This window comes from Phoca vitulina, unplaced genomic scaffold (assembly GCF_004348235.1).
Source record: "Phoca vitulina isolate PV1807 unplaced genomic scaffold, GSC_HSeal_1.0 scaffold30, whole genome shotgun sequence".
NCBI classification, from domain to species: domain Eukaryota; kingdom Metazoa; phylum Chordata; class Mammalia; order Carnivora; family Phocidae; genus Phoca; species Phoca vitulina.
In genome coordinates, this window is record NW_022589733.1 from 23526525 (window position 1) to 23554167 (window position 27643).

Here is a 27643-nt window from a genome sequence, read left to right on the forward strand (position 1 = left end):
TGCAGAGCCCGGGCACGAGGCCAAGCTGGTCTCAGGTCATGGCTCTTTGGGAGCGCGAGTGGGAACTGTACTCGAGGCGCTGTTTAGGGGCCCGGAGGCTTCCCCTTCAGCCGGGATCGGCCGCAGCTGGCCACAGCCGCGTCTGAGAGGCATCCTGGGCTACAGTTTGCACCTCCCTGGGGATCCAGGTATTCAACCCGAGCCCGGGGCACCGCAGACCCCCACATCCTCTGTTTCAAACGCCGGGAGCCCAGCCTTCTGGGAATGGAGATTTCCCATCCGCCCCCCCTCCCCGACCCCACCTCCTGCGCGGTAGACCCCCCCTGGCCCCGGACGAACTACAAAGCCCATAATCCCTAGGGCGCGCGCGCTGTCTTTCGGGAGTTGTAGTCCTGGGTGTGGGGCACCTCTAGCGGCCCAGCGCCGGCTGCACTCCATATCCCAGCATGCCCGCGCGGTTGCGGGTGGAGGAGGGTGGGGAGAGACGGAGAGGATGTGAATGGGGAGGGGGCAGCCGCCCCCTTCCCCCACCCTTTCCTTCTAGCCGGGCTGGGGTGGGGGGAGGGGCCGGGCTGAGGCGGCGGCGGCGGTAGCTCGCTCCCCGAGGGCAGAGCCGGCAAGGGCGGGACTGGCCTGCTGCGGGCGGACGAGGGAGCCGCGGAGCTAACGGGTCCGGTCGCCGCCAGCGGCGGCAGCTTTCTGCACGGGCGGAGGCGGCGGCAGGAGCGGCGAGCATGGCCCGCGCGGCGCCCGGCGCTGACTGAGGTGCGCGGGCGGGATGAGGGCGGGCGGGATGCGGGGCGCCCCGGGCCCCTTGCTGCCTGAACCCCTTCCGCGCCGGCGGCTGGCTCGGCCCAGCGGCCCAGACCGGCCCGGTCCACCCCGGCAACTTCCCCAGGGTCGGGGCTCTGGGTTCCCTCATGGGGGCGGGGGTCCGCCTGTCTTGGCCTCAATCTCCATCCCCGCCTTCTGCTTCTGCACCTCAAGCCGCTCCCAGCCCTTGAGGCGCGACTGTTCCACTCCTTGGTGGCAACCCCCAGCCCCAGCTTTGGGAAGCGCTCCCTGCCCCAGTCTGGACTTACTGCCCACTGGCTAGTTCGTACCCCCAACCCCTGCGTGCTCTTGGCCTCTGAGCTATCTGGAGACCCCTGCCCCGCTCCCCTTGGCCACAGGCTGTGTTTGCACCATCAGCACCTCTCTCCTCTTTCCCCTACTTGGCACTGCCCCGTGTCCACCCCCGATGGCCCAGTCCTCTCTGATAAGACCTAACAGCTTGACCTCCTTCCCACTTTGGAGAAACTGAGGCATGACATAAACCAGGAACTTGGCCAAGGCCATGCCCCAGTCCTTTGAGGGCTGGTCTGAGCCCATGCCTTGGAATGGAAGTCATTTTTTTCCTTCAGCCATTCCACTGTAACTGGACCAAACTTCCCAAGCCCCCTGCTGCAGCTCTGGGCAGAGCTCACTTTAGGTTCCCCTTTAGCTTTCTATCACTTCTGTTAACTGCCTCGTTCTTCCCATAGCCCACTTCTGTTGTTAACTGCCTCCTCCTTCCCATAGCCCACTTCTGGCCCTCTCTGCCTGTAAAGAGTCACCCACCCATTGCTTCTTTGCTCAAGTTAGCCTTTCAATTTCTATTTCTTGCTAACTGCATCCATCTCCCATCTTGTCTCTTGCTTTACAGCTGCGTAAAGCACTGAAGAACAGAGTCTAAGGTACTGGGGGGAAAGGAGGAAGAGAAGTGCTAGTGGCAGAAAAGGAGTGGCAGCCTCTTCCAGCCAAAGCCTCCGAGGGGGCTTCAAGGCACTCTGGGGCCTCTGGGAAACAGTCATTCCTAGCCTATAACTCACACTCCTATCTTGCTTTGGGACAATTGTCTAGACACCGGTTGGTCATTCCTTCCTCTTATTATGCCTGGTGAGGTCTGAAGTCCCTCTGAGAATGGAGGGAACCTCCTTCCTTGGTAGAGATGGTGGCATAAGAGGAGTCTGGGAGACCACACCCCTAAAACTTATCTTGATTCTGCTGCTAACTTTGGAAGGGGTTGCTGGGTCGAGGAAGGATGCCTGCTAGGTGCCCTGAGCGCTTTGTGGAGGAAGGCACAGTGTCTGTAGGCGGTGATCTCGAGTTTAGTCGTGCTGTTCAGGATCTGAAGGGAAGAGGGAACCAGGGCTCAGAGAGGTGGCACAGACTTGCCTAATTCAGGTTTTTGTTTTCTAGTCTTCCTTTGGCAAATTTGCCTTTGGGTCATCCATTTCCAGCCCAGTCCTCGGTTTCCCTGTGGGAATTTGGGGGAGGGAGGGAAGTCTGTGAGCCATCAGGAAGGCTCAAGAGGCTCTGGGCGTTTGCTGGGGTCCTGAATGAGCAATCTTGATCTGAACCAGATGGCTCAGTGCTTCAGCATCCCCTCTTTGATCCCTCCCCCTTGGCTGTGAATAGGATGCCTTTAACCTTGTAACTTGAGATTAGAGGAAGGGAGGCCAGGGGGCCAGCTGTCTGTGGGTTTATATCTGTATCTGCACACTCGTGTGCAAGCTTGCCAGGGGCCTGTGGGAGTGACCCTGCCCAGGAATGCATTGTTGTGATGTGCTGTGGCATGTTCATGGCCCTCTAGGAACTTTCTGAGGCCAAACTCCCGATAGGGCCAATTTCCAAGTCCCTAAGAACCACTGGGTGTGGCCTCGTGGGAGCATATCCCCACATGTCAAGGCTCTGGACCTGAGACATGCCTCTGGGTGAGGATCACTCCTCTTGAGAAAGCAACCTGCGGTTGAGGAGTCCAAAATAGCAGCATTGGGGGTGGGTTTCCAGAACTGATGTTCTCTTTTCCCCAGTCATGGCAAGAGAAGGTCTGAGGGTTAGAGTCTGGGGAGAGGGGTGGAAAGTGATTCCTTTATAAAACTTCTTTTATGCCACACTCTGCCTAGTGTATTTGTGTACTTGATTTGGGCCCCCATTAGACTGCAGAAGTTCTTCAAATGTGTCCTCATTTCTGGAAAGCATCATCTGGCTCGGTCCTTGGTGCACAGTGTTCAGCAAATGTTTGAGTTAAGGCAGAGGGTCATGCTATTAAAGGCTAAAGACAAAGTTCCTCATACTTGAGCAGGCATCAGAATCCCCTCGAGAGCTGTTTAAGGCACAGATTGCTGGGCCCCACTCCCAGACTTTTCTGATTCAGTCAGTCTGGGTGGGGCCTGGAATTTGCATTTCTGCTCAGATCCTCAGAACCTTTTGAAAACCACTGGTTTGGGTTCTAACAGTGGATTGGGAGATTAATCTAGGCAGATAAAAGTCTTAAGAGGGGCTTCTGCCTTGCTCCACAACCCAGGCTTGTTTTGGCAGCTGCACTGGATCGGCCTTTGCCTTTCATTCTCATGCTGCCCAGTGTTGACGAGGTTAATGGTAGGGGTGACTTGCGGTGCCGAGCTCCCAGCCCCCCTGTAACCACATAGCAGACAGTACCCCATGGTTATTTGAAGGAAGGCCCCATGAAAGCAGGACGTTTAGGAACTAAGGCTTTGGAAAAGGGATGGCTGTATGGACAGGGGGAAGCAGATGCGGAACCACACCATCATTTGCCCTGACTCTGTCTCTCAGACTGAGCAGGCTGGAGTATTTGCAAGGTGAAGTCCTGCCATGGCCGTGCTCTGGCCAGGATGCCTGGGAATCTCTGAAATTTAGAAAAGTGGGAGGAATCACTTCCATTGTGCTTTTACTTTGTGAAGCATTTTCTACCTGTTGTTTTTCAGTAGGTTTATACAACAGATCCAGATCCAGGTGGGGTTACACAGCAAGCCCTAGGACTCCTGATTCCAGCCCTCCGATAGAGCATCTGTTAAACCAGCTACTAATAGCTGGACTCATGGCTGGTGTTACCCGTGTGCTCACTGCTCACCAGGCACCATGCTAGATGCCCTCACACTGCGAGATTGGCATTATTGTCACTACCTCATCGATGAAGTACTGAGACTTACAAAACTTACGAGACTTGCCCAAACTCAGCAGCTAGTAAGTGGAGTATCTGGAATTCAGACTCCAGTCTTTCTGATGGCACACTCCACATTCTTTGTCACTCGCCAACTGTTTTGCCCGGTAAACCTGTAATTGTCCCTTGGGTTGTCTGCCCCCAGAGCCTGGTGAATTTTACCGAACCTGAAACTATGCTGGGTTGCTGGGTGTTGTGGAGGAGATAATGACCAAGTCACTGTCCTCTAGGAGGGGGCGAAGGCAGGTACCCCAGTGTCTAAAGTGGAAGAAGGTAGAAGGGGCAGCTAGGGGCTTGTTGGTTTAAAGGAAGCAGAAGCCATCCCCATAGAGGGTTCAGAAGAGGGGCATGCAGAGCTTCAGTAGTGCCTGTGGACTGGAGAGTTGCCAACGGGTGCTGAGGGAGACCATCGTGGCACTTTTAGGGAGTTTTCCCTTTTGGCTGGAACATAGGAAATGTATGTCAAAAAGTACTAAGAAAATCCTCTTTGGTTACAAGCAACAGCGTGGCTGAGTTTGGCAGGAAAGGACTTCCTTAGAAGATTGTGGGAACTCCCAGAATCGGAGAGATGACTCAACGCCCATGTCCCCTCCAGGGTCTCAGAGTGGGTACAGAAGGAAGCAAAGGCCAGCCGACTTCAAGGTACCACTGTCGCCAGGATAAATCTGTTGCAGCCATGCTCAGTAATTTTGTCACCACAGCTTGGGGTGCACATCCCAAGGCGGAGATGTCTGGTTGACCCAGCCTAGCAGGGAGGGCTGGTGGCATGGTAGGCAATCCCCCCAGACTGTATTGAAAAATTACAATCCCCAGAAGAAGAGGAAATGGACACTGCAAGAGATCAGTCCAGAAAGCCACTTGACGACTTGAATTGGCAGGTGGCAGATGGAGCACTTCGTTCTGACAAGTTCCTGAGCAGGCAAGGGGCAGACTGGCGGCAGGATATATATAGCTGGTCGTAAGGGGACAAGAAAAGAAGGGAGGAAGGAAACGGAAAACTAGGTAGATAGGGTCCAGGTGAGACATAGTGAAAGCTGGAATTTGGCAGTAGAAATGGAAAAGAAGAGACTGATTCTAGAGAGATTGCGAAAGTAGCTATCATCTTGCAGAACAGACACTTTTTGGCTGGGGTTTGACATTTCAGTGATGAGGTGATGGGTGACGAGGTTGGTCCCTTTAGCTGACATGGGGAAGTCAGGAAGAGGAAGAGTTAGCCGGAGAAGGTGATGCGCCCTTGCTTTGGAGGAGCTGTACACAGGATGCTGACGGCACATCCGGAGCCTTGGTGAGATCATTACTCCTGACTCCACTCTTCCTGAGGTTTGGGGCCTCAGCCCTGAGGAGGTGGGGCCCCAAAGCCACAGGAGCCCTGCACATCCTGAAAGTAGCTGGGGCTTTGTGGCTGAGGCTGAGCACGCCTGCATCTCTTCTCTCTCCACCCATGAGCCTGGGGTGGACTTCTCCTTCCTTCCCCTTCCCTACTCTCCGTTCGCATGCCCCAGCTTCCCTACCCTGTGTTCTGCAAAGCTGAGCCCTTATCAACTAGCAGGCCTGGCTCACCTCTTGGGGACCTGGGTTTTCGGGTTTTCCTCCCTTTCTGCTCAGAACGCTTTTTAAGAATAAGTCCTTGCTAACTATTAGGACAGACATCTCCAAGTGACATTTCAGAAGGAGAGGGTCTGAACTTGCTATCTGGGGAGAGCAGGCTTTTCCTCCAGTTTTGTTGTGCTCACCAGGCATGCCTGCGTGTGTCCCTAACCAGCCATTCTAGAGTACTTCTTGGTGCTGATTTATAAATCATTATTGTAATTACAACATATTGTCAGTGGAGACTTCATGTTGCCATTACAGATCTCCTTCTAAGGCTCCAGAGTATAGGCTGGGCTTCGGGCCACCCCAACTTGCTAGCTGAGAACTGGGGAAATTTTTTCTTACAGGAATGGGAGGGAGGGATCAGGGTCCTCTCTGGGGCCAGGGTGGGAGGAGCTGTGCCCGAGGATACTTGATCCCCACAGATTCTCAGAAAGACAGTCATCTTCCTGGAGTGAAGAGGACTGTTTCCCTCAGTCCCAGCTATTGGCATTGAAATATATGTGGTCATTTGCCATCTATAAATGCAGTGCATAGTACCATGTCTAATAAGGTGAACCAAGGAAAAGAGACATTTTGAGAGAAATGTAATTTTAATTTTGATATCAGTGCTAAATTTTTATTTGTGTATAGTAATATTAAAACAAAAAAATGGTTTTGATATTGAATGTTAAAAACATCCTCAACCCAGCTTCTTCCTTCAGGGGCATGTGACTCTGCAAGTGAGGAAGCCCAGGGAGGGTAAGCAATTTACTGGCTGCTGAGGTGGGAAGGGAGCCAGAGCCTGTGAGTCTGCGGCCCTGAGGGGCTTTGTTCTCTGTCCCATAGTCCTCTGTTTTTCATCTCTTCCTGGGTTATCATCTTTGCCCATTAGGGTCTCTTTTCTCTCCTTCTCTTCCTCCATAGGATCAGGGTAGGAAACATACCAGAGGGACACCGAAAGTAGCTCCACTTCTGTGTGGTTGGGGGGCGAGGCCCTTCCTGCTCCCAAAAGAGCAGCATTGCAGGGCTTGAGAGAGAGCAGGGGACCCTGAGCTGTTGTGGCATGACCTGAGGACCCCAGAGAGCAGTCCTGGTCCTGCTCTGCCCTTTCTGGAATCCTTCAGCTGTCAAGTCCTAGCACCACGAGTAGGCAAGAACCTCCCAGCCTCGGCAGATCAGTAGCCTTCTGAAGAAGAAAATCAGCAACAAATGCAAATAGCTAATTGGTCTAGGGGGAGCTGCTCTGGTGAGGAAAAATCAACAAGTTATTTATTTGTATGGCTAAAGGGAATTCAGAGGGGTAGTGAAGAGGGGAAGATCAGAGGTGGCTGTAGGAAGAGGTGCAGGTGAGGGGACAGGGGGATGGGGTGGAGATGTCCCCTTCTCACTCCTATCACCCCCACAACCTCACCCCCACTCCCTCCTTCCTTCTTTTCAGGCTTTCCTTGGGTTGAAAGGGACATTAGTAGAACTTTGAATCTCCCCTTCTTGTAAGTGGAGTTCCCTCCAATCCTCATTCCCACCCAAGTTCAGTTAAAGACAAAATACCAATCCTTTGATGCTGATGGTGAACTAGAACCAGAGGCAGGAGGAAATGAAAGTCTCCGTGGGCCTGTGCTGAGTCCTTCGGCTGTGCCAGTAAAACAGCCTAAGGGAATGGGGCTGTATGGGCAAAGCAGGGGAAGGGAGAGAGCCCCTGAGCACCCCCTCCTGGTTCCTCTCTTTCTTGGGTTCTCTAGGGAGCCATACAAGTCTGGGGTTGCCAGGCTGTGAGGGAGTTTCCAGGGGTTGGCCTTCTCTCTGTTCTGTCCTGTCCCGGAGGGCTTGGTGTGTCCCCAGACCCACAACTGCCTTTTCAGCCTCTGGCTTCCTGAGGCCTCCGGCATCACTTAGCAAGAGACCCTAGGTACCATAGGAGAGAATGAAGGGGGCGAGGAGAGGGATGGGGACCCTGTTCAGGCTCTTCCATTGGAGCGGAGTCCACGTCTTCCTTAGACAGGAAGATGCTGTGAAATGGGGAGCCGGGTAAACAGTTTACATCAAGAAGGTTCAGCCAAAGGCCAAAGTGGCAGCTGTTTGATGGAAGAATTTTCTCAGTGCCTGAGGAGTAATTCACGCTTGACCTTAAAGCAGCCGTGGGCAAACTTGTAGGATGAATGGGAGTTTTAATCTCTCAAGTGGCATTTTCTATGCATAACAAGAAGATACCTACCTCACGTCCCTTCAGACCTGGGTGAGGTATTTTGAAGGGTGTCGTTTTCCACCCGAGCCACCTGTCCTAGTAATTCCTACCCATCTGGGGTCTGTGGGCCTACCCTGCTCTTTCCGCTGTGCAAAACAGGTTGCAGCACAGGCCAAGGTGGAGGCCTGGGGGCTGAGGACCCCAGGGCCTCAGGGCAAGGCTATTTGGCTTTTCTAAAAGGGGAAGCAGATTATTTGGTGAGGGGGCCCCCTCGATGACTTCACAGCCCAGGGCCCAGTCTGGCTGTATGCATACGGGGTCCTTGCTGCCCTCGCTACCCACAGGGGTTTGATGCTCTGTGACTCAGGGCAAATCCCTGCCTCTTTCTAGGCCTCAGAGTCCTCCTCCAGCAATATCGAGTTGGAAGGCCTTCTCAGGGACTTGCTCCTAAGCCATCTGGTAGACCCAACAGAGGAACACCATGTCCTGAATGAGGCAGTGGTGCTGGGGGCCCAGGATGCCACTATGTGGTCTTGACGTTTATGGGAATCGGTCTGACCTTTCTTCTAACCTGCTTAGATGCATTAAATAGCAGCCAGCTTGCTCGGGTGTCTCTGGAGAATTTGGTCTCTTGTAGCCAGGAGATCTGTGTCGTCCCCCCCCCCAGCCTCCCATTGTCCTCATGCTTCCCTCCTCCTAATCTTTGCTCTGATTCTGTCCAGAGTTCAGGCAGAAAAACCCATCCGGTCTCTCATCACATTCCTCCCTTCCTACACTGGCCACCGGTTAGGCCCCAGGGTGACTGTTTATAGGGTTCCTGTTTCTTTCTGTTCCCAGTTCCCTCCACCTGCTTATGCCCCGGGCTCTACTCTAGCCAGGTTTTGTTTTGTTTTGTTTTTTTCTCCCCCCCCCAAAGCCAGGGTGGGAGATGAGATCACAGGCTGATCACAGGAGGGGGCGTATCAGTGGCACGGATCCAGGGCAAGTCTGCCAGGAGTTGAGAACACACCTAGAAGGGGGTAGGGAAAGACTTCATAGTAGAGCGAGAAGGAGGGTGGTGAGGAAAAGGCCACACTCAGCAGGATCAAAGGCCTCATCTGAAAGGGCAGGGTATGACTAGGGACCTTGGGGAGACCGGTTTGGACAGAGCATAACGTGTGTTGGATAATTGCCAAAGAAGGAGGGGCAGGATGGAGGGGTCTGGCTGAGAAATGGGCCCCAAGACCCACTCTGGTGCAGGAAGGCACAGGCTTTCCTGCAGGACTGTGCTGGTCACAGAAGGATTGTGCATGCTGGAAGTATGGGAGGGGTTGTTAATGACTGTTTGTTCTCCCCTGGCTGTGAGGCCGCCAAGGGTCAGTCTGATAAGAGGGAAGAGATAGACTCCTTGAGTTTTATACTCTCGACAGCTGCCTTCTCTCAGCCAGCTCCCCAGATACTGACAGTCTATTGTGGCACTGCTCTTGGTCTATCTCCTCTCCTTCCTGAAATACACAGTCCCTGGCTTCAGCCCAGCTGGGTTTCCCCTGCCTGGCCGCCAGTTCCTGTTCCCATCTGTGGTCAGATGAGGCCTGCACTGGGGGAGGGGTCAGTCCTGGCAAGACCATGCCAATTCTGAGCCTGACCGCAGGGTGGCAAGCGACCCCAGGTTGGGGTCAGTGCTCTGGGCTAAACAGTGACTCCCAGACCTGCCTGATCCATTCTGGTCTCAGGATTACCTTGCCACCCACCCACCCACCCACCCAGGTCTGGGACCAGGAGGCATTTGGGGAGTCCTTCCTTTGCCCCAGAGCATTGGGAGGTTTGGCCATTTTGCTGGGAGGATTCAGAGATGGGGGTCTGATGGGATCTGATGGGATTTGCATTTGCAAAGATCACTTTGGCCTCCCTGTGGAGAAGGCATTGGAAAGGTCTCTGGTAGGTCTGGGGCTTTAGCAGTCCGGAGGCTACTGTAGGTGAAAGATGACAGATCTTGGATAGTGTGATGGTGATAGACACAGAGAAAAGTAGAAAGACGAGAGATCTAGGTGATAAAAATTAGGTGGACTTGGTACTAGGTTGGCCGAGGGAGGTTGGAGGAAGGAGGGGGTCATAGATGGCCTTCAGGTGTCAGGGTTGGATGGATGATGTCCCTTTTTCAGAAAATAGGAATACAGAAAGAGGAGAGGTTTAGGAGCTTAGAGCATGCATGAGTTTGGTTTGGGGCAGGTTGAGTTTTGAGGTTTTTTGGGGTCCTCTAAAGTATGTCATCAAGGGGTAGCATCCAGAAATGAATGGAATAGATGGGTTTGGGATTCAGGGTGATGTCTGGCATCATTTGAAACACCAGATGTGACTCTTAACAGATTGAGAAACAGGTTTGGAAGGGGATCCCTCAAAATCTATTGCCAGACAAGGAATGGAATCTAGGGTCCTGAATTCCCCTTGTATCCCATGGTCAGGGTCATATTCTCTTTCCCTGGCTGATTCAGTTGGTTCAGGATCCTGGCCAGGCAGCAAAAAGCACAATACCCTCCCCTGCTGAGTCTTCCCTGTGGTTGAGGGACTCTGGCAGTAGACAGTGCTGACCCCAGACCACCCAGGAAGACTATGCATATCAGAGCCTCCCTCACCGTCTGCAAATCTGGGCAGAGTCCCTGGCTGGAGAAGGACTTGGGTCCTGGCCAGAACTGGACCACTGCTGGGAATCCCAGGACCACTTCTGTTTTTGTGGCTTCTAAGCTGGGTTGACCTATCAAGGATGGGGATTTTAGGGACAGGTTCAGGGCAGTCATTCTATGTCAGATGGCAAGTTATATAGTAAGTGGCTTAAAAAAATTTTTTTTTAATTTAAATTCAATTTAGTTAACATATTGTATTATAAGTTTCAGGGGTATAATTTCATGATTCATCAGTTGCAAAGAACACCCAGTGCTCATTGCATCAACTGCCATCCTTAATGCCCATCCCCCAGTTACCCCATTCCCCTCCACCCTGGCAACCTTCAGTTTGTTGTGGCTTTTAAAAAATTCCTTTAAATGAAATGGAAGCTGGCTATGCATGTGTGCAAGATTCTATCAGTTGGACTTACTCAATTATAAAGGCTAAAAATCCAACCTGAAGAGCCCATTGGTAAAAGGGAATCCGTTGACTCATACCTAAGTGTATGGCTGGCTGCATGCCAGGAAGATCAGGGACTCAAACCACATCCCTCTCACTCTGCCCTTCTCCGTGGTGATGCCACTCTCACTTCCCACATGGTAGTCCCCAGTGGCCTACCGGCAGGACCCAACCCTAGACCCAGTACTGTGACTGAGGGTGACATGGCACAGAAATGGAAATTTGAAGAGAGGTGGCTCCCCAAAGGAAAACAGGCAGCAGGCTGTGCACGGTGTGTACTTGCACTCCGGGAGATCTTGCAGTAGTTCTGTGGCCTGACTTACATATCAGAAACGCCACTGTAGACAAACTGATAAGGATTTCTTGCCATTATTTAATTTACCTTGTTACAAGCTAACTGCTGAAATGTAGGATGGAACTTAGAATCATTGAGTCATTCTATTTACAGATCAGGAAGTAGAAGTTGAGAAATTTGCCCACTGTCCTCAAATCAGAAGGTAGAAGCACTGAGAAGAGAACCCAGGTCATCTGATGTGGGCGGGGTTCACACTTCCAGTGTGAAGTGGGTTGTTTTTTTTTTTTAGGTGCTTTCTAGCCCCTTTAGCTGCCCATCCGCAAGGAGTGATTCATCCCTTGGGCTGCAGGTCGTAGAGATGACACAGGCAGGTTATGGCAAAGGGTCCCTTCTTTGTGGTGGCCCAGGGCGATCTGCATGGTGGATAGTGTTATGCAGGGGTCTGTCTGAGATGGGGGAGACACCCACTGTGGCTTCAAACTGGTCCTAGTAAACAACTGGGCTCAACTCTGGCAGGCTTCTGCCCTGGTGCTGCCTTTGTCCTCTTGGCTTCCCCAATGCTCACCCTCCTCTGTATTGTTTCCTGGTGGAGCCTGGATAAGGATGTAGCTCTGAGGCTGTTGTACTTTCTGGATTAGGTTGGGTTGTTTCCTTTTGGGGAGAGTTGTGCCCCTCTGTCCTCTCCCTTGGAAGAGGATACCCAGGACAACGGTGCCAGTTTCAGGTACAGGTAGAGAAACAGCACAATTTTGACTTCCTTTCCCATTGCCTCCAATTTGTGAGGGAACAGAGATTAGACCCAGCTTGGCAGAGCCAGGAATGAGGTATTGTAGAAAGAGCTCTGGGCTTCGATGGCATGCCTGGGTGGCTCAGTCGGTTAAGCGTCTGCCTTCGGCTCAGGTCATGATCCCAGGGTCCTGGAATCCAGTCCCACATTGGGCTCCTTGCTCAGCGAGGAGCCTGCTGCTCCCTCTGCCTGCCGCTCCGCCTGCTTTTGCTCTCTCTCTCTCTCTCTTTGGCAAATAAATAAATACAATCTTGGGGGAAAAAGTGGAAAAGAAAAGAAAGAGCTCTGGGCTTCAAGCCTCCGACTCAGAAAGAGGAGGCTTCAAGTTCAATCTGACACAGACTTCTTGCCTTGCATGGCCTCTGATCAAGAAAGGGAAGGCTGTCCCCATGAGGGGCTTTGGGTATTTGAAAGCATGAACGATAGATTAACAAAATGCCGGAGGTCCTAGGAGCTTGAGGGCAATTCTCACCAAGTCCTCAGTGCTAAGAGAGTGAGGTGGCGCTGTTCGGAGTTTGGGACAGAATTCCTCTTTCGTTCTGACCATCTTCTCATACATCTTTCCTCTTGCCCTTCAGATACTTGCTGACAGCCAGTTAGTTCTTCTCTCCCAAACTGTCTGCTAGCCCAAACTGGCCGGTGTGCTCTGTCTGCCCCTCATGCTCATCTCCCGGAGGCCCCCTGGTCTGTCTGTTTCTGTCTGGGGCCGTGTTCTAAGTGTTCACCCAGCCTGGCTCAGACCTCCGTGTTCCCTTGGCTTAGCCACAGTGTCTACTCTCTGCTCTCCGCGAGGCTGAACTGCCATGCTGCCGCGGGTCCATAGTGCAGCTTACAGTCATCGCTTATTTCATCCTGGCAGGGACTGTGTGAGGCAAGTGGGGCAGGCACGATCATGTTCATTTTACAGATAGAGGACCTGGGGCCCAGAGAGGTATGATCTACCCAAAGACACAACTGTCCAACAACACAGCCAGTTCTGGAATTGAGGTACTCTGGGTTTAGTCCAGAGTTCACTGTAAAATGTTAACTCATAGGCACATGTTAGGGTGGGGATGCCCCAGTCTCACCAGGGAAGGCAAAAGGCTTGTGAAAGCAGGCCCTGGGCCCCTCTTTTCATAGCCCCCAGCTCACCCCTGCATAGCCCCAGTCCCAAACAAGCGCATTCCTATGCGACCACAAAAGACATAGTAAGCCAGACAACAGAGACTGCTCCTTGGGGACCGTTGTAACGGACTTTGGTCTGTGTATTCCTCCCTTCCACATCCCCCCAAAGCTGACAACAGTAATGCGTGTCATGATGGATATCATCTTAGCCAGATCCAGAGGGATGAGTCACTTCTTGAGAATAGGACTGCGGAGGGCTCCTTGCTCCCACACCCATGACACCCCTCACCTGGGAGGGAGGGGTCAGAGGCAGTGCAAGGGGAAGGCCCCCTTGGCCCCTTCTCATAGCAGCTGATATTGCCACTTTGCAGAGGTGGTGAAGTGCATTACCTAGCAATCTGGAGGATGGTCTTTATCTCAGGGGCCCTGCCTGAGTCAGTCACAGCATATTATCAACTCCTCAATAAAGAGGAAGACTGCTCAGCCAGAGCAAGGGAGAAATGAAAGCAAGGGTTGGACATGACCCAGCCCAGAGCTGGGCTCTCCAGTTTACTGGCCACTTGCTCTCTGCCTCCTGGAGTAACATGGGGAAAATCGGGGGGACAGGGTGGGGGTGCTTCCCAAAGCCACATGCGGGGTTGGTGCTGGAAGTTACTGAAGGCACCAGGCTGAGCATGGACTCAGAACCTCTAACTGGAACATCCAAGGTCTCTGTTGGAAAGGCAACATCCAGAGGACACAGTGACCAAGCAAGGGGCCTGACTCTGGGCTCCTCCATCCTTTTACTCCACTTTTCTCTACTTCCACTCCGAGGGGAGAGTGAGGACATCATTTCCCTTTAATCTCTTGTCCAAGCATGGCTGCAAACAACTTCTTTGGGTTTCCATTAGCGTAGCTGCCATAGGCTGACCTTTCCAAATAACATTACTAAATATAAAGGAAGAACAAAACAAAGCTAAAGATAGAGAATAAAAGCAACCTGGCTCATAAAGTGCAGTCGAGAGGTTTGTTTTCAGGGTTTTCAGAGTACTCCACCGCTGGAGATACCTACCTCCACGCCGGCGTACCTCTGCATGCCCTTCTACCAGAGTCTCCAGCCTCCTGGCGCTGACCTGTCTCCCTGTGTAAGGCAACCCCTAGAACCCAACTACCATGAATCCTCTCCAAGAAAGCTGGACTACCTCCTGATCAAGTGCCTGGCCTACCCTCCTCTCTACCCAGGGCTCACTGGCTCTGTCCCTGGGTCCCAGGGGACCAGAGGATTGGCACCTACATAACTATACCTTACTCTAAATAAGCCTTGTAATAGGACACATCTCTTGACACGGTGCTCATGCACCAGCTTAGCCCACAGCTGCCATTGAAGGGCTGCTGGTTCTCCAACATCGCATCTTGTCAGGAACTGTACAAGTCTCCCCACCTGGTTCCTTCCTCCTGCTGGGCTACAAGAATAGAAGCTGATAAGAAGTGGGCCCGTTCGATGGGAGTTTTGGGGGTGGATGGGGGGAAAGACTGTCTTGTGTTCAAAAAAAAAAAAAACAAAAAAAAAACCCCCTTGAAGTCATCTAGTCTTGATGGAGGAAGTAGATAAGAGCCTGGCCACAAAGCTGCATCTCCAGCCTGCAGCACGGCCTCCGTGTCCTGCCTGGCGCATGAGCGGGCCGCAGGAGCCGGGTCTCCACGCTCCGCGCTGCTGCCTGCCGGTATGCACGCTCCCATTTCATACCAAACGTTCAGATGAAGACACAAAAAAATCAAAAGAACCACCACCTCACAAGGAAATGTGGGGGCAGGATGGATAGAAAAAGGGAGGTTGTCATCAGTTACAGCCTGCTGTCCGCACCCTGCTATGGGTGGAGCCCTTTAGAGAAATTTGCCCTGTGCAGAGTGGGCCTCCAAGACCGCAGCCCGGACTGTTCCGTTCATGGTATTGCCTGGTCCCAGAGGCCCTGGCAGACATTCCACCCGGGTGGCTCGGCTAGGCCACGAGGACCAAAAAGCTAAGCCACCGGTTTGTACCAGCCCAGTGGAAGAGGTGTGGCACATTACTGGGGCTGATGACAGAGAGCCTCTCTCTCCTGTACCTTCACGCATAGTACCAGCCCTCGCCAAGTGAGGGTGCTGCTCCTGACTTCCGGCCCCGGGGCTGGGAGAGAGGAGAATTCTGGAACCAGAGCTGGTGCACTCCGAGAGAGCATCACTTCTGGATTCGCGCGGCCCAGAAGCTCTGTCAGCATTCTTAAGGTCAGAGCTTGTCCTCTGTGTTGGAGCTTTAGGCTAAGCCCGTCTCATTATGCCACGCAGGAAGAACTGGTGTCTTCGTCTGGTTCGCTGAGGGCCTGGAATCCTGTTGGGTCATGCGTATGCAATGACTGCACAGACCCGTCCCACAGCCTTTCTTGCCAGTGAAGCAGTCAGTCGCCCTGATTCCTGGACCTCTTTCTTGCAGGTTCACAGTGCTGGCAGTTGGGTTAGGACCTCTTCCCTGGCATTCTCTCCCCTATCCTCTCACAGAGGATGTGGGGATAGATGCTAGAGTTTTAAGAAAAGTCCTTTAACTCGGCCTGGGCCAAGGCCTAGCTGGAGTTTTGAGCCACAGCGACTGTGGCCTGGAAGCTTCTAGAAGAATAGCTTCTCCCTTCCCTAGGTGTGCATTGCCAAGACTTGTATGTGCCCTAGCTCATCCCTTCTTCATCATCCCCTCCTGGGGTCTAGTTAGGCCTCAGCCTTCTTGCAGGTGGCCAACTTTCATGTGCGTGCAGGTAGAGGGGTGGGTGAACCCCGTCCAGAGCCCCTTGCCATGGTCCAGGCTTGGAAAGGGGCAAGAAAGAGCAATGGCAGAAAGCAGAAACACCAGTCCTGTTCCTTTCCCCAAAGAGAGGGCAGAAGTAGCCAGAAAGCTGTCGGGAATTCTGGTTTTGCTCTCCAAGGGCTGGGAGAAAGAGTGCTGGTTGGAATTTAGGGAGGGAATGCCCTGCTCCTCTCCACCATTTTGTGTGAATCACATTCCTTTGGGAGCGCATTTGCCCTTTGCCCCCAGCCCCTGGAGCTTCCTTCTCAGTCTGCTGGTTCCTGCCTAGAATTGTTCCAGGAACCTGTTCGGGTATGGTGGGTCATGTTTTCACTGGCTGATTCCCTGCCACGTGGGTGCAGGGTTGGAGAGAAGAGGGTTGAAAGTTACCTGGAGAAACCACTTACTTTTCTTCCCTTTCACTCCCCCTGGTGAGGGGGATGGAGTGCAAGAAGACTCTCTTCTAAACCTTCTCTTAGACCCACTCCCCCCACCGCAGGGTAGAGGGAGTGTGTGTATTTGCAGGGAGCCAGTGTTGAGGAGGATTGGATTAATCCATGTTTCCGAAAAGAGCAAGGAGGGATCCCTTTGGTAAGAATGAGTTTGATGTAGGGGCGCCTGGGTGGCTCAGTCATTAAGCGTCTGCCTTCAGCTTGGGTCATGATCCCAGAGTCCCAGGATTGAGCCCCACATCAGGCTCCCTGCTTGGCGGGAGCCTGCTTCTCCCTCTCCCACTCCCCCTGCTTGTGTTCCCTCTCTCTTTAATATCTCTTTCTGTCAAATAAATAAATAAAATCTCAAAAAAAAAAAAAAAAAAAAAGAGGGGCGCCTGGGTGGCTCAGTCGTTAAACGTCTGCCTTCAGCTCAGGTCATGATCCCAGGGTCCTGGGATCTAGCCCCGCATCCGGCACCCTGCTCCGCAGGAAGCCTCCTCCCTCTCCCACTCCCTCTGCTTGTGTTCCTGCTCTCGCTCTCTCTCTCTCTGTCAAATAAGTAAATAAAATCTTAAAAAAAAAATGAGTTTGATGCAGAGCATGATCTTTTTCCCTAAGGCGGGCTGTAAGGTGAGGCTTCACTCATCTCTTCCTTCTTGGTACCCTCAGCTCTGTCCTCCACCAGTGCTCTGGCTGGTGGGTATTGCTCTGATATGCTCCTCCAAAGGCCTCTGGGATAGGCCATGGAAACACATCACTAGATCCCACCTTTTTAGAGAGCGAGGCCTATAGTTGGGACTTGGAATGCCGGTCTCTGAGGTCATCTGCCCCATGGCATACCCTTGGTAGGGCAGCCCTCCTAGGGGAAGCCTGGATGGCAGAATGAAGAAGCCCTGGGTGGCAGGCAGTCTGGAGGGGCTGGGAGAGGCCTCAAAACAGATGAACTCCATTCTCTGCTCTTTGATGGAGCAAGATCCACAAGGCGTAGAAAGAAGGGTTTTGCTAAGTGGCAGTGATGCAGCCTTCCAAGGATGGAGAGGACTGGGGTCCTTTCCATGGGGTCTGCCACTTCTTGGTGGTGGTAAGTATTTGTTGAACGAATGCATCCTCTTTTCTCTTGAGATTCAAAACATAGACATCGAGACAAGTGCAGAAAGAAGGAGAAGGAAGCCCCAGCAGCTTTTCTGCGGCTCTTCAGTATACATCTGTGGTATGACTGAGATCTGAACCATAAACAGTGATGAATAGCCAAACCACCTGGCACTTTGAACGTTATCTCTAAAGAAAATCAGAGCAGACTATAGGCACCGTAGTCCCCTGTCCCTGGGAGGTGGGACGGTAAAGTTTAATTGTCCCAGGGCGGCAGAGTTGGGCAGTAAGATCTAAGCTCCCAGCTTTCCAGACTCCTCTCTGTCTTGCCCTGGGCCACCATTCCTTCATCCCACTCCTGCTTCCTCTAAAAGTCCCCAAAGAAACTTAGATTTATTGTCTAATCTCCTGCCTTCAGGGTCTTCCACCTGTCTCCTGCCTCTCTTAATGTCTGAGGTTTTCAGCCCTATGGAGAAACTCCTTATTAACTTTGTCTTTTCTAGAATCTTGCTGCCATCTGTGGCTAGAGAGCCCATAGACAACTATGGTTGGGCCTCGGGGAGCTGTTTAAAACCAGCTCAGGGCAGGCCTGTGTTCTATATGCTCTAGTGAAGTGGCAGTCAGGAAGGATGTGACAGGCCCTGTGACACATAAGCTCTGCCACAGGATAGACCTAGCACTCCTCTCTGCGCAGCCTGGGGTAAGGGTCAGCCAGGGCAGAGCTGACTATGAGACCTCAGGTCTACATGTCCACCCCACCTCCCTGGGAGCGGCTGCTTGCCAGGCTGGGGGGAAGGGGCAGTACCTGTGATTAGCCAGGAAAGGAAGCTCTCAAGCAAGACCCTGGTGGTGCTGGCCCGGGAGAGGCTGGAGTGAGGATGGGAGTGCTGAGGAGTCGGAGCTGGGGCTGTGCATTGGAGGCTATCCTCATGATGCCTGTCCAAGGTCATGGGGCTCCAGCCTGGAAGAGTTGCCCAAACTGGGGGCTGACCGAACTGTGACCCTAAACCTACCCAACCCAGGCACACAAGCATTGATCTAGAAGCTTTATGCCTTTCATCCTTATAGAAACCCTTACAGAGATGGATGGTATTCCCATTTTACAGATAAGGACGCAGATCGGAGAGGTTAAATGGTTAATCACTGACAAGTGGTGATGCCAGGATGAGTCCAATTTTTTCTGGGTGCTTTCTTCTTCTGGGAGCCTTGACTGGAAAGGGGCTTTGAGCTGGGGTGAACAGATGGGAGATCTCCCAAGACCTGGCTGGAAAGAATTACAGTCTGCAGTGCCTAGGGGAATGACTGAAGAGAGAGTTCCATTTTAGCAGCCCTGGTGTGTCTCTGCTGACAGAAATTTAAGAGTGGGGCACTTTGACTGTTTACACACACACCTTTCCCACTGCCTCTGACTTGTTAAATCTGGTTTGTACCTGAGGCCACATGTTTCTTGGTAGTCCACAAGAAATTGGAGAAAGCTTTCACTTGTATAAAGTCAGAAGTGGAAGAGTGGAGGCAGAATATAATTATCACTTCATCTGCATCCTTATATAATGATTTATAAAATGATTTCAAAGCATTTCTTCATTACCATGACTTCCTGTCATTCTTCTAATCCTGGGGTTATATATGGAGATGATACTCAGCTGGACAAGTATTTTTTGATGCCTGTTATATGTAGGCCAGTGCTAGGTCCCACAGTGATACAGAAATGATGAATTAAATAACATGCCCAACCAGAGTTTATATTTTGAGTGAAGGAGATGAACATGTACGTGTCTTTTTTAGGCTCTGTATAAGATCTTAATAAATATGGCCCAGATTTGGCCTGTGATCCAAACTAGTTCATAACCCCTAGAGGATAGGGTATAGTGAGAGATGAAGCTTAGGAGGTGGCCTAGTTTGGGGGTCTCTGAATGCTATGCTAAAGAGCCTGACCTTGGTCCTTATGGGCACCCCATTTCATATGCTTTCAGATGCAGGAGGATGATGAGTTTGTTAAGTCTGAAGTGCCATATGGGCATGCTAAAGAGGCTGTTGAGAATGTGGGTCTAAAACTCAGGGTATGGGACGCTTGGGTGGCTCAGTCAGTTAAGCGTCTGCCTTCCGCTCAGGTCGTGATCCCAGGGTCCTGGGATCCAGTCCCGCATTGGGCTCCTTGCTCAGCAGGGAGCCTGCTTCTCCCTCTGCCTGCCGCTCCCCCTGCTTATGTGCACTATCTCTGACAAACAAATAAACAAATAAATAAATAAAATCTTTAAAAAAATAAAAATAAAACCCAGAGTAGAAGGGTAGCAATGAATTTGGAAGTGGATGGGGCAAAGAAGTAAAGGGGCTGAGGGCAGAACCTTCGGGATGCATTACAAGCTGAAAGAAACAAGGAAGTGTCCAAGTCAAGAAAGTAGAGTGCAGTGACTTAGAAGTCAAAGTGGTGTCAGCAGGACCAAACAGGAGATAGTCAGTGAAGAAGAGGGTGAAGGTAGGATTGCTTTCTTCTGGTTGTTCAGGAAAACAAATGAAAAGAGAAAGTGCTTGCTGCCTGGTGACAGCCTAGACTAGAATTTGGCTCCTGAATCCACTACTCTCCTCCAACTCCTCCTCCATTTGTTTATTTGTTTGTTTGTTTAAGTAATTCCTACACCCAACATGGGGCTCAAACTCATGACCCCGAGATCAAGAGTTGCCTGCTCTTCCAACTGAGCCAGCCAGGTGCCCCAATCCACTGCTCTTATGATGTAATTGAAACTGAAGGCTGAGAACTCAGTCAGATGGGCCTTTCATCAGGGGTGTCCTTACAGCCAATATGCATTTTTCCCTGCCCAGAAAAAAGACTGCAGAGTGGTCAAGTGGTATGAAAGAGAAGCTGACAGCTTGGGTGGCCTTCCCCTGTGAAAGCCTGGTCAGACCACATCTGAAAGATCCTATTTGCATGTCTACCCACCCCATCCCTACACCCACGGTAGACTGGAATGAAAATGGGGTGGGGATGGGAGAATAGTTTTGATTGGGACTCTTGATTAGCTTACCCCCGGCTATCTCAGTCTGCTTCCTTCAGAGTGCTGGCTGGAGTTCTGTGAATCTTGTTAGAGATGGTTTGATATGCCTTCCCAGGAGACTGATATTGGCAGGGATCCCCAGTTCCTTGGTACAGATGGTTTAATCCAACTCATCCAGTCAAGATGGCACTGTAAATTTATATCTAAACACATAGCAGTAATACACAAAAAGATAAAATTCTAAAAACATAGTCATACACTCCCCCTCCTTCCCCACACATGAAACGACAAACATCCCTGTAATGAGAAATGGAGCAGGAACACAAAGAGGAGAGCAAGGCTGAAGCTGCTGGTCTCTGAGTCTGGAAGCAGGAAGAAGCAGCTGGAAATCTGGAGCGACAGAGCTATAAAGTTCTCCACATGAAGCATGGGATTAGAGTTTGTACACTGCTTGAACCCAGTGGCTGGGAAAGTAGGCTGAAAAAAGTTGCTTCCAACCCTATCCTGGGGCTACAACTTATTATAAAGATGCTTATCTAGAGAGAAAGAACCTCACATCCTGGACCTAAGCTGAGTCACTGCTCTAAGATTTGATTCTAGCCTGGGAGAGCCAGAGGACCTGCGGGGGTGGGAGACAAAGGTGAAAACCCCTAGACCGGGAGGCAAAAGTAAAATATAGGAGAGAAGATGAAAAAAAAAAAAGAGAGAGAAGATGAATTTATACACTAAAGTTTAGAAACATGCGAGGAAAACTAACGAGAAAAAAGAACCAATAAAAATCAAAGAAAAATTTACCCCAGAAGAAATGAAAATAACAGAGTAATTAGAAAGTGTCTTTAAAATAAATAGGTTAAGGACCTTCAGAGAGATAAAGAAATATGAAGTCCAAGGTGCCTGGCTGGCTCAGTCAGCAGAACATGTGACTCCTGATCTCAGGGTCGTGAGTTCAAGCCCCATGCTGGGTGTGGAGCCTACTTTAAAAAAAAAAGAAAGAAAGAAAGAAAGTGAAGTTATGAAAGGAAAAAGAAACGGGAAAATGTCAGTATGAAAAGTACTAAAAATTCTGGCAGTGAAAAATAGTGTCATTCAAATTTGAAACAATAGATAGAACTCTATCCTGGACACACAGAATCCATGAATTGGAAGCTGACATTGAGGACTCCATCCAGAAGGCAGCATGGACGTGGAGGACAGATTGAGAGGCTTTAGCATGCATCTAAGAGGATTTCCAGATACGACTCAAGAAAACGGCAAAGAATTAATATTTGAAGAGAGAATGGCTGAGAATTCCAGAACTGAAGAAATAGCATAAATACCAAACAATAAAGAGATATCTAGGCATAATATAGTGAAATAGCAGGCAAGAATAAAGAGAAAATATTAAAAACTACCAGAGAAAACAAGAATTCAGAGGAATGACGATGAGACTGATGTACATCTCATCAACGATAGACGCCGGAAGATGATAGACGGGTATCTTAGGGAAGCTAGAACTCTCCACCCACTATCAAGAATGAGGTGAAATAAAGATATTTCTGGACTTACTAAAGCAGTTTTATCCCCTACAGACTTTTGCTAAAAGATCTACTAAAAGTATGCTTCATTAAGAAGAAAAGCCCAGGGAAAGAAGTAGGTTGCTAGCACCATCATAAGCACAGAAACTGACACATAATGTTGGTAAGTTTAATTAACTATAGGACAGTATGTCAGGATGCTTTCTGCTATAAGTAACAGAATAATACACAGTGACTTAAACTCTTTAAAAAAAATAGTTAATTCATTTATATTGAGAAATATGGAGGTAGGGAATTCCAGGGTTGGGGCAGTGGTCCCTGGATCATTCCATCTTCCTGCTCTGCCATCCTCAGGGTGTAAGATCTCTCTCCTCATGGTTTTGAGATGACTGTTGCAGCTCCAGGCATTTATCATTTCCCCATAACATCCCGAGCAGGAAGGCAAGGAGATGCTAGCCAAAAGGAAGCTTTTGAACGTGCCTCTTTTTCAGGAAGGAGACTCTTTCCAAGAAAGCCCCTATAGACGTCTCCTTCTGTCTCATTGGCCCTAGCTGGTCCATGCTTAGACCAATTCCAGATGAAAGGGAGCAGGCTTACTGTGGTTGGCTTGCACCAGCAGGCTCACCTCCTCTCCTGGGACTGGCTCCTTTGTTGCCTGAGCAAAATCAGGATTCTGTTGGCAAGAAAAAAAGGGAAGTAGCTGCTGATAGGCAATCAGCAGGGCCTGCCACAGATGGCAAAACACACAAAAATCCAGTGTCTGATTTGTTTTTTAATTAAAGAAAAAAAAAAGGAAAACAAATTGTTGACCAGTGTCAGGGAAGAATAAGGTTAGAATGAAGTAGGGAATCAAAAGGAATAAGATCTTGCCATTTGCAACGACGTGGATGGAACTGGAGGGTATTATGCCGAGCGAAATAAGTCAAACAGAGAAAGACATGTATCATATGACCTCACTGATATGAGGAATTCTTAATCTCAGGAAACAAACTGAGGGTTGCTGGAGTGGGGGGTGGGGTGGGAGGGATGGGGTGACTGGGTGATGGACACTGGGGAGGGTATGTGTTCTGGTAAGCGCTGTGAATTGTGCAAGACTGTTGAATCTCAGATCTGTACCTCTGAAACAAATAATGCAATATATGTTAAGAAAGAAAAAAAGAAGAAGAAGAATGTAGCAGCAGGGGAAGAATGAAGGGGGGGAAATCGGAGGGGGAGAAGAACCATGAGAGACAATGGACTCTGAAAAACAAACTGAGGGTTCTAGAGGGGAGGGGGTTGGGAGGATGGGTTAGCCTGGTGATGGGTATTGAGGAGGGCACGTTCTGCATGGAGCACTGGGTGTTATGCACAAACAATAAATCATGGAACACTATATCTAAAAAAAAAAAAAAAAAGAATGAAGTAGGGAATTTCATTGTTAAATGTACACTTGCACACTTCATTAAAAACACGTATATATGCTAACAATGTACGATAACCACTAAAAAAAAAAAGAGAAGCATAATTTCCAAGCCAGGAGTAAAAAGAATGGTGGGATCGGGGATTGCATAGCGTGTCAATCCAACAGAAGTCAGGGAAAGCAAAAAGAACTAAAGAAATAGTGAAGAGAAAACACAAAGTAAGGTAATAACAGAAGTCCAAATGCATAAATATGGTGGATTACATTCATGTTTTAAAAAAAAAAAACCTAGGGGCACGTGGGTGGCTCAGTCGGTTAAGCATCTGCCTTTGGCCCAGGTCGTGTTCCCAAGATCCCTGGATCAAGCCCCGCATCGGGCTCCCTGCTCAGCGGGGAGCCTGCTTCTCCCTCTCCCTCTGTCTGCCACTCCCCTTGCTTGTGCTCTCTTTCTCTCTCTCTCTCTGTCAATAAATAAAATCTTAAAAAAAAAAAACCTATCATATCGGATAAAAAGCAAATAAATGTTCTGGAGCATGGGGAGACCTGTCGGAGTCAGGGACTTACTAGGAACGGCTCTGGCCATTGTCACCAGCAGGTTCTGTTCTTTAAATGACTTTCTGTTCCTTGCCTCATCTTTCCTCCTCTCTCCCCAACTGTTTCTGTCTGGCCTCATCGGCCTCGCTCTTCAGATAATGGTGTTTTTCTAGACTTTGCTTCCTGCCCTAGCATGCATGTGTATGGTGAACTCCTGGACTTTTCCTCTACAAGAACAAAGAAGTGGGACCCCTTGAGTGTGGAGCCGGGCTCGGCCAGAGTGGAGCAGGGAGTTGATCAGAAGGAGCCCCACATCCCAGTGCTCCCCCTGCCCCACCCTCTCCCATCCCGCACAGCCTGGCATTCCTACCCTTAGAGCCTACCTCTTAAGGTGCAACATGGATCCTCTCATAGTGAAGACTGATGGGTTATTTTTCTAGGACCTAATTGGAAGTTAGCCAGAATGATGACCATGGGCTTGAGGAAATTTGTTCACTCTTGCTCTCTGGTTTCCTGACTGCTAACCCTGAGCAGCAGCTGCAGAAGTACCAGAGCTGAGGGCTCAGAGTGGATGTGAAGTCAAGGAAGGGAGGCATTGGAGAGACAGGCTGCCTGGGGGTCTATCACTGGGGCGCCAGGAGGGCCTGAGTCACTAGGAGAACTATGATGGGGCTGTGCCAGGGGTTGGTGCCAAGATGTTGGAATGAGATGACTTAGCCAAACATGCAGAGGTGAAGCAACTAGTTCTCAGGCACGTCAAGGGCATGCCTCACTGGGTTTGAGATGTGTGTGAGGGTGGGACTATCAGGCCTCTTCCTCAAGATAATGACTGCCCCCCCCCCCCCAGGGCACCTTCTGCCGGGGTAGGCTGTTGCCACACCCAGGAGGCAGGGAGTTTGCTGGGTTGCTGGGTTGGCAGGGATCTGGGGGCATAGAGAACCCTTCAGTTGTCATAGCCCAGTTAGTGGGAAGAACCTCTGCGGTAGCCAGTGGGTGCTTGTGACAGGAGCACTGGCCTTGGAGCCATCAGACCTGGAGTGGCATTAAAGCTCTGTCATTTACTGCTTGGCTGACCTCGTTCAGTTAGTCTTGGGGTTTCTGTGAATACTAAGTGAGAGGCTATGCCCCAGAATGCTCAGAAACTCATATAACATCATGCAGTATGAGTAATCTGTGGTTTGATGCCTTTACATGGAGGCTCTGGGACACCACCTCAGGCTGTGTGTCAGTGGGTGGAAAGAGGGTACTTTGTCAGCATCTTGCTGGGTTTTTTTTTTTCCTCCTCCCCACCCCTTCCAGATTCAAGCCTCCCCTTCCCCCCATCCTCCGAGCCTTATTTTGACATTTCTTTTCTCTGCCTGCCAAGAAGATTGTGTTCAGCTGCACTGGTCTGAGGCTGTGCTATCCTGTGTTTCATTAGGTTAATTCGATGGCTTGTCTCCTGGGAACTGACCAGAGAAAGGCTCTAAAACTGCCCTACCCTCCAAAAGCCAGTCTCCCCCACCCTGTTCTCTTTGCTGCTTGATCCCATATACCTGCTTTTCCTCTCCTCTATCTGCAAGCTATAGGCCCCCTTTAGCTTCCATTAGTTGCTCAAGCATGCATCCCTTGATTGGTAGAAGGCTCTAGGGGAGGGAGACCATCCATTATTCAAAGCCCTTGCTGCCCCTGACCTTCTGGATTATGGTCACCAGTTCCTCTGTTCCACCTCAGCATCTCAAGGCCGGCCAGCCATTCAGGGGATATGTATTGTTGAGTGGTCTCACCAAATTTGCTAAATTTGTGACCACAAACCAGTCAGAAGATCCAGCATTGCTCTGCCACCTACTAAATTTTCCATGTGACTTCTCTTGTCTTTTAGAGGACTGTTTCACACTGTTCTCTGTCAGTGTCCAACCCCAACAATAAATCACTCCCTGTGTCTGTGCCCCATGCTCTGCTTTGCCTCCTTTTTCTCAGGTAGACCCTCCCCATGTAGGCACGGGTCCCATCCCTTCTTACTACTCAAGGATTTTGCTTCTTGACTGTCCTCTCTTTTTCCTGCAGCATTAACTTTTCACTCTACCAGCATACAGACATTCTGCAGTATCTCCCAACTTAACTCCCCATTCTACTTTGTCCCATTCCTTTTATTTTGGGTAACACCTTTATTGAGTTATAATTCACATAACATACAGTTCACCCATTTCAAGTGTACAGTTCAGTGGGTTTTAGTCTATTCACATGGTCACGCAGCCATCACCACAAACAATTTTAGAACATTTCATCACCTAGAAGACAATGCCAAACCCATTAGCATTCACTCCCTATCTCCCCCCAACTCCCCACCCTAGGCAACCACTATCTGCTTTATGAATTTGCCTAATCTGGAAATTTTATATCATATATATATTCTTTAAAGAATGAAAATTTAAAATACTGTTTCCACCAACTAGATTAAGGAGTAATGAAATGCATTACCCAATACTTCTGAAGCCTCTGTAGGCCCCTCCTTGATCTTATCTACCTTCCTATCCCTCCAGAGGAATTTTCTGAATTTACAACATTTCTTTGATTTTCTGTATTGTTTTATCTTCTATATATAGAGGCATACACTTAGCTTTGCATACTTTCTAACTTTTAGTGAACTCCTACTATTGACATTCATCCAGGACTTATTCTTCTTGCTCAACGTAATAGTTTTTTGGACACATTCATCCCTACTGGTGTCTGAAACTAGAGTTCATTCATTTTTTTCTGTTTGCAGTTTTCAGCTCTTACCCAGTGGTGTCTTGAACATCCTTGTTATGTCTCTTAGTGCCTATGTCCATATGTACCTGGTAGTAGAAATACTAGAGTTGATTACACACCTATCAGAAAGGCCTAAAATTTTAAAAATAGAAAATTTCAAGGACATGGAACAAATGGAACTCTTGTAAATTACTGGTGGAAATGTAAAATGCTACAACCACTTTGGAAAACTATTTCATAATTTCTAGTAAAGTTTAGCATACACCTACCCAATAATTCCACTCCCAGGTATTTATCCAAGAGAAGTAAGAGTAAGTGTCCATAAAAAGACTTATACAAGAAGTTCAGGGCAGTTTTATTCATAACAACTCCAAATTGGAAGCAACTCAAAAAAGAACAGACTACAGACACGTACAGTATAGACGAGTCTCCAAAACATTGCACTGAGCAAAAGAAGCCAGATACACAGGAGTACATAATATGTGTTTATATGAATTTCAAGAGCAAGTAAATGTAATGTATGGTGAGAGAACTCAGAAGATGGTGGACTGCTGCGTATTGACTAGAAAGGAACACAAGGGAATTAACTCTGCGGTGATCGAAATGCTGTGTTTTCAAATGGGTGGTTACATAGGTCAAAATTGATCAAGCTTTACATTGAAAGATCTCTACATTTTATTACATGTGAATTAAACCCCAGTGAAAAAAGCAGATTGCCCCAAGTGGGGGTGAGATTTGGGGGGTAAATGAAGCCCTGTACTTAACCTGTTGTCAGGATTCACCTTAAGCTTTAAATCTGCTTAAAATTACAAGCAGGCTGAACTCGCTGGATTTGTTAGTGATTCTAAATATTCAGCCTTTGAGAGAGAAACCATTCATTCCCACCCAAACCTGAGGAGGATTAATATCTTCAGAGATTAATCTCTGAAGATGTCCACACAAAGGAAGTCATAAAGTAAATTAGCCCAGGACAGCTGGGGGAACCTTCTAGTCTCACATTCTGTTCCCACACCATGTTTTCTGTGAGAAAGATGGTTTTTAATTTTTCTTTTAAAAAAACATAAAACACCACTGGGATATACTTATGTCTGTCTTTATTTTTTTTTTTTAAGATTTTATTTATTTATTTGAGAGA

The 27643-nt window shown here is 49.6% G+C and overlaps 1 protein-coding gene across 1 annotated transcript in view; it reads left to right on the forward strand.

Moving 5' to 3' along the window:
* Positions 1–505: 505 nt before the first annotated feature.
* Positions 506–27643, forward strand: part of ST3GAL2 (ST3 beta-galactoside alpha-2,3-sialyltransferase 2) — a 48103-nt gene continuing 20965 nt past the window's right edge. The window contains exon 1 of the mRNA XM_032424282.1: positions 506–765. The gene's annotated coding sequence lies outside the window, so the exon portion shown is untranslated. The remainder of the gene's footprint in view (positions 766–27643) is intronic.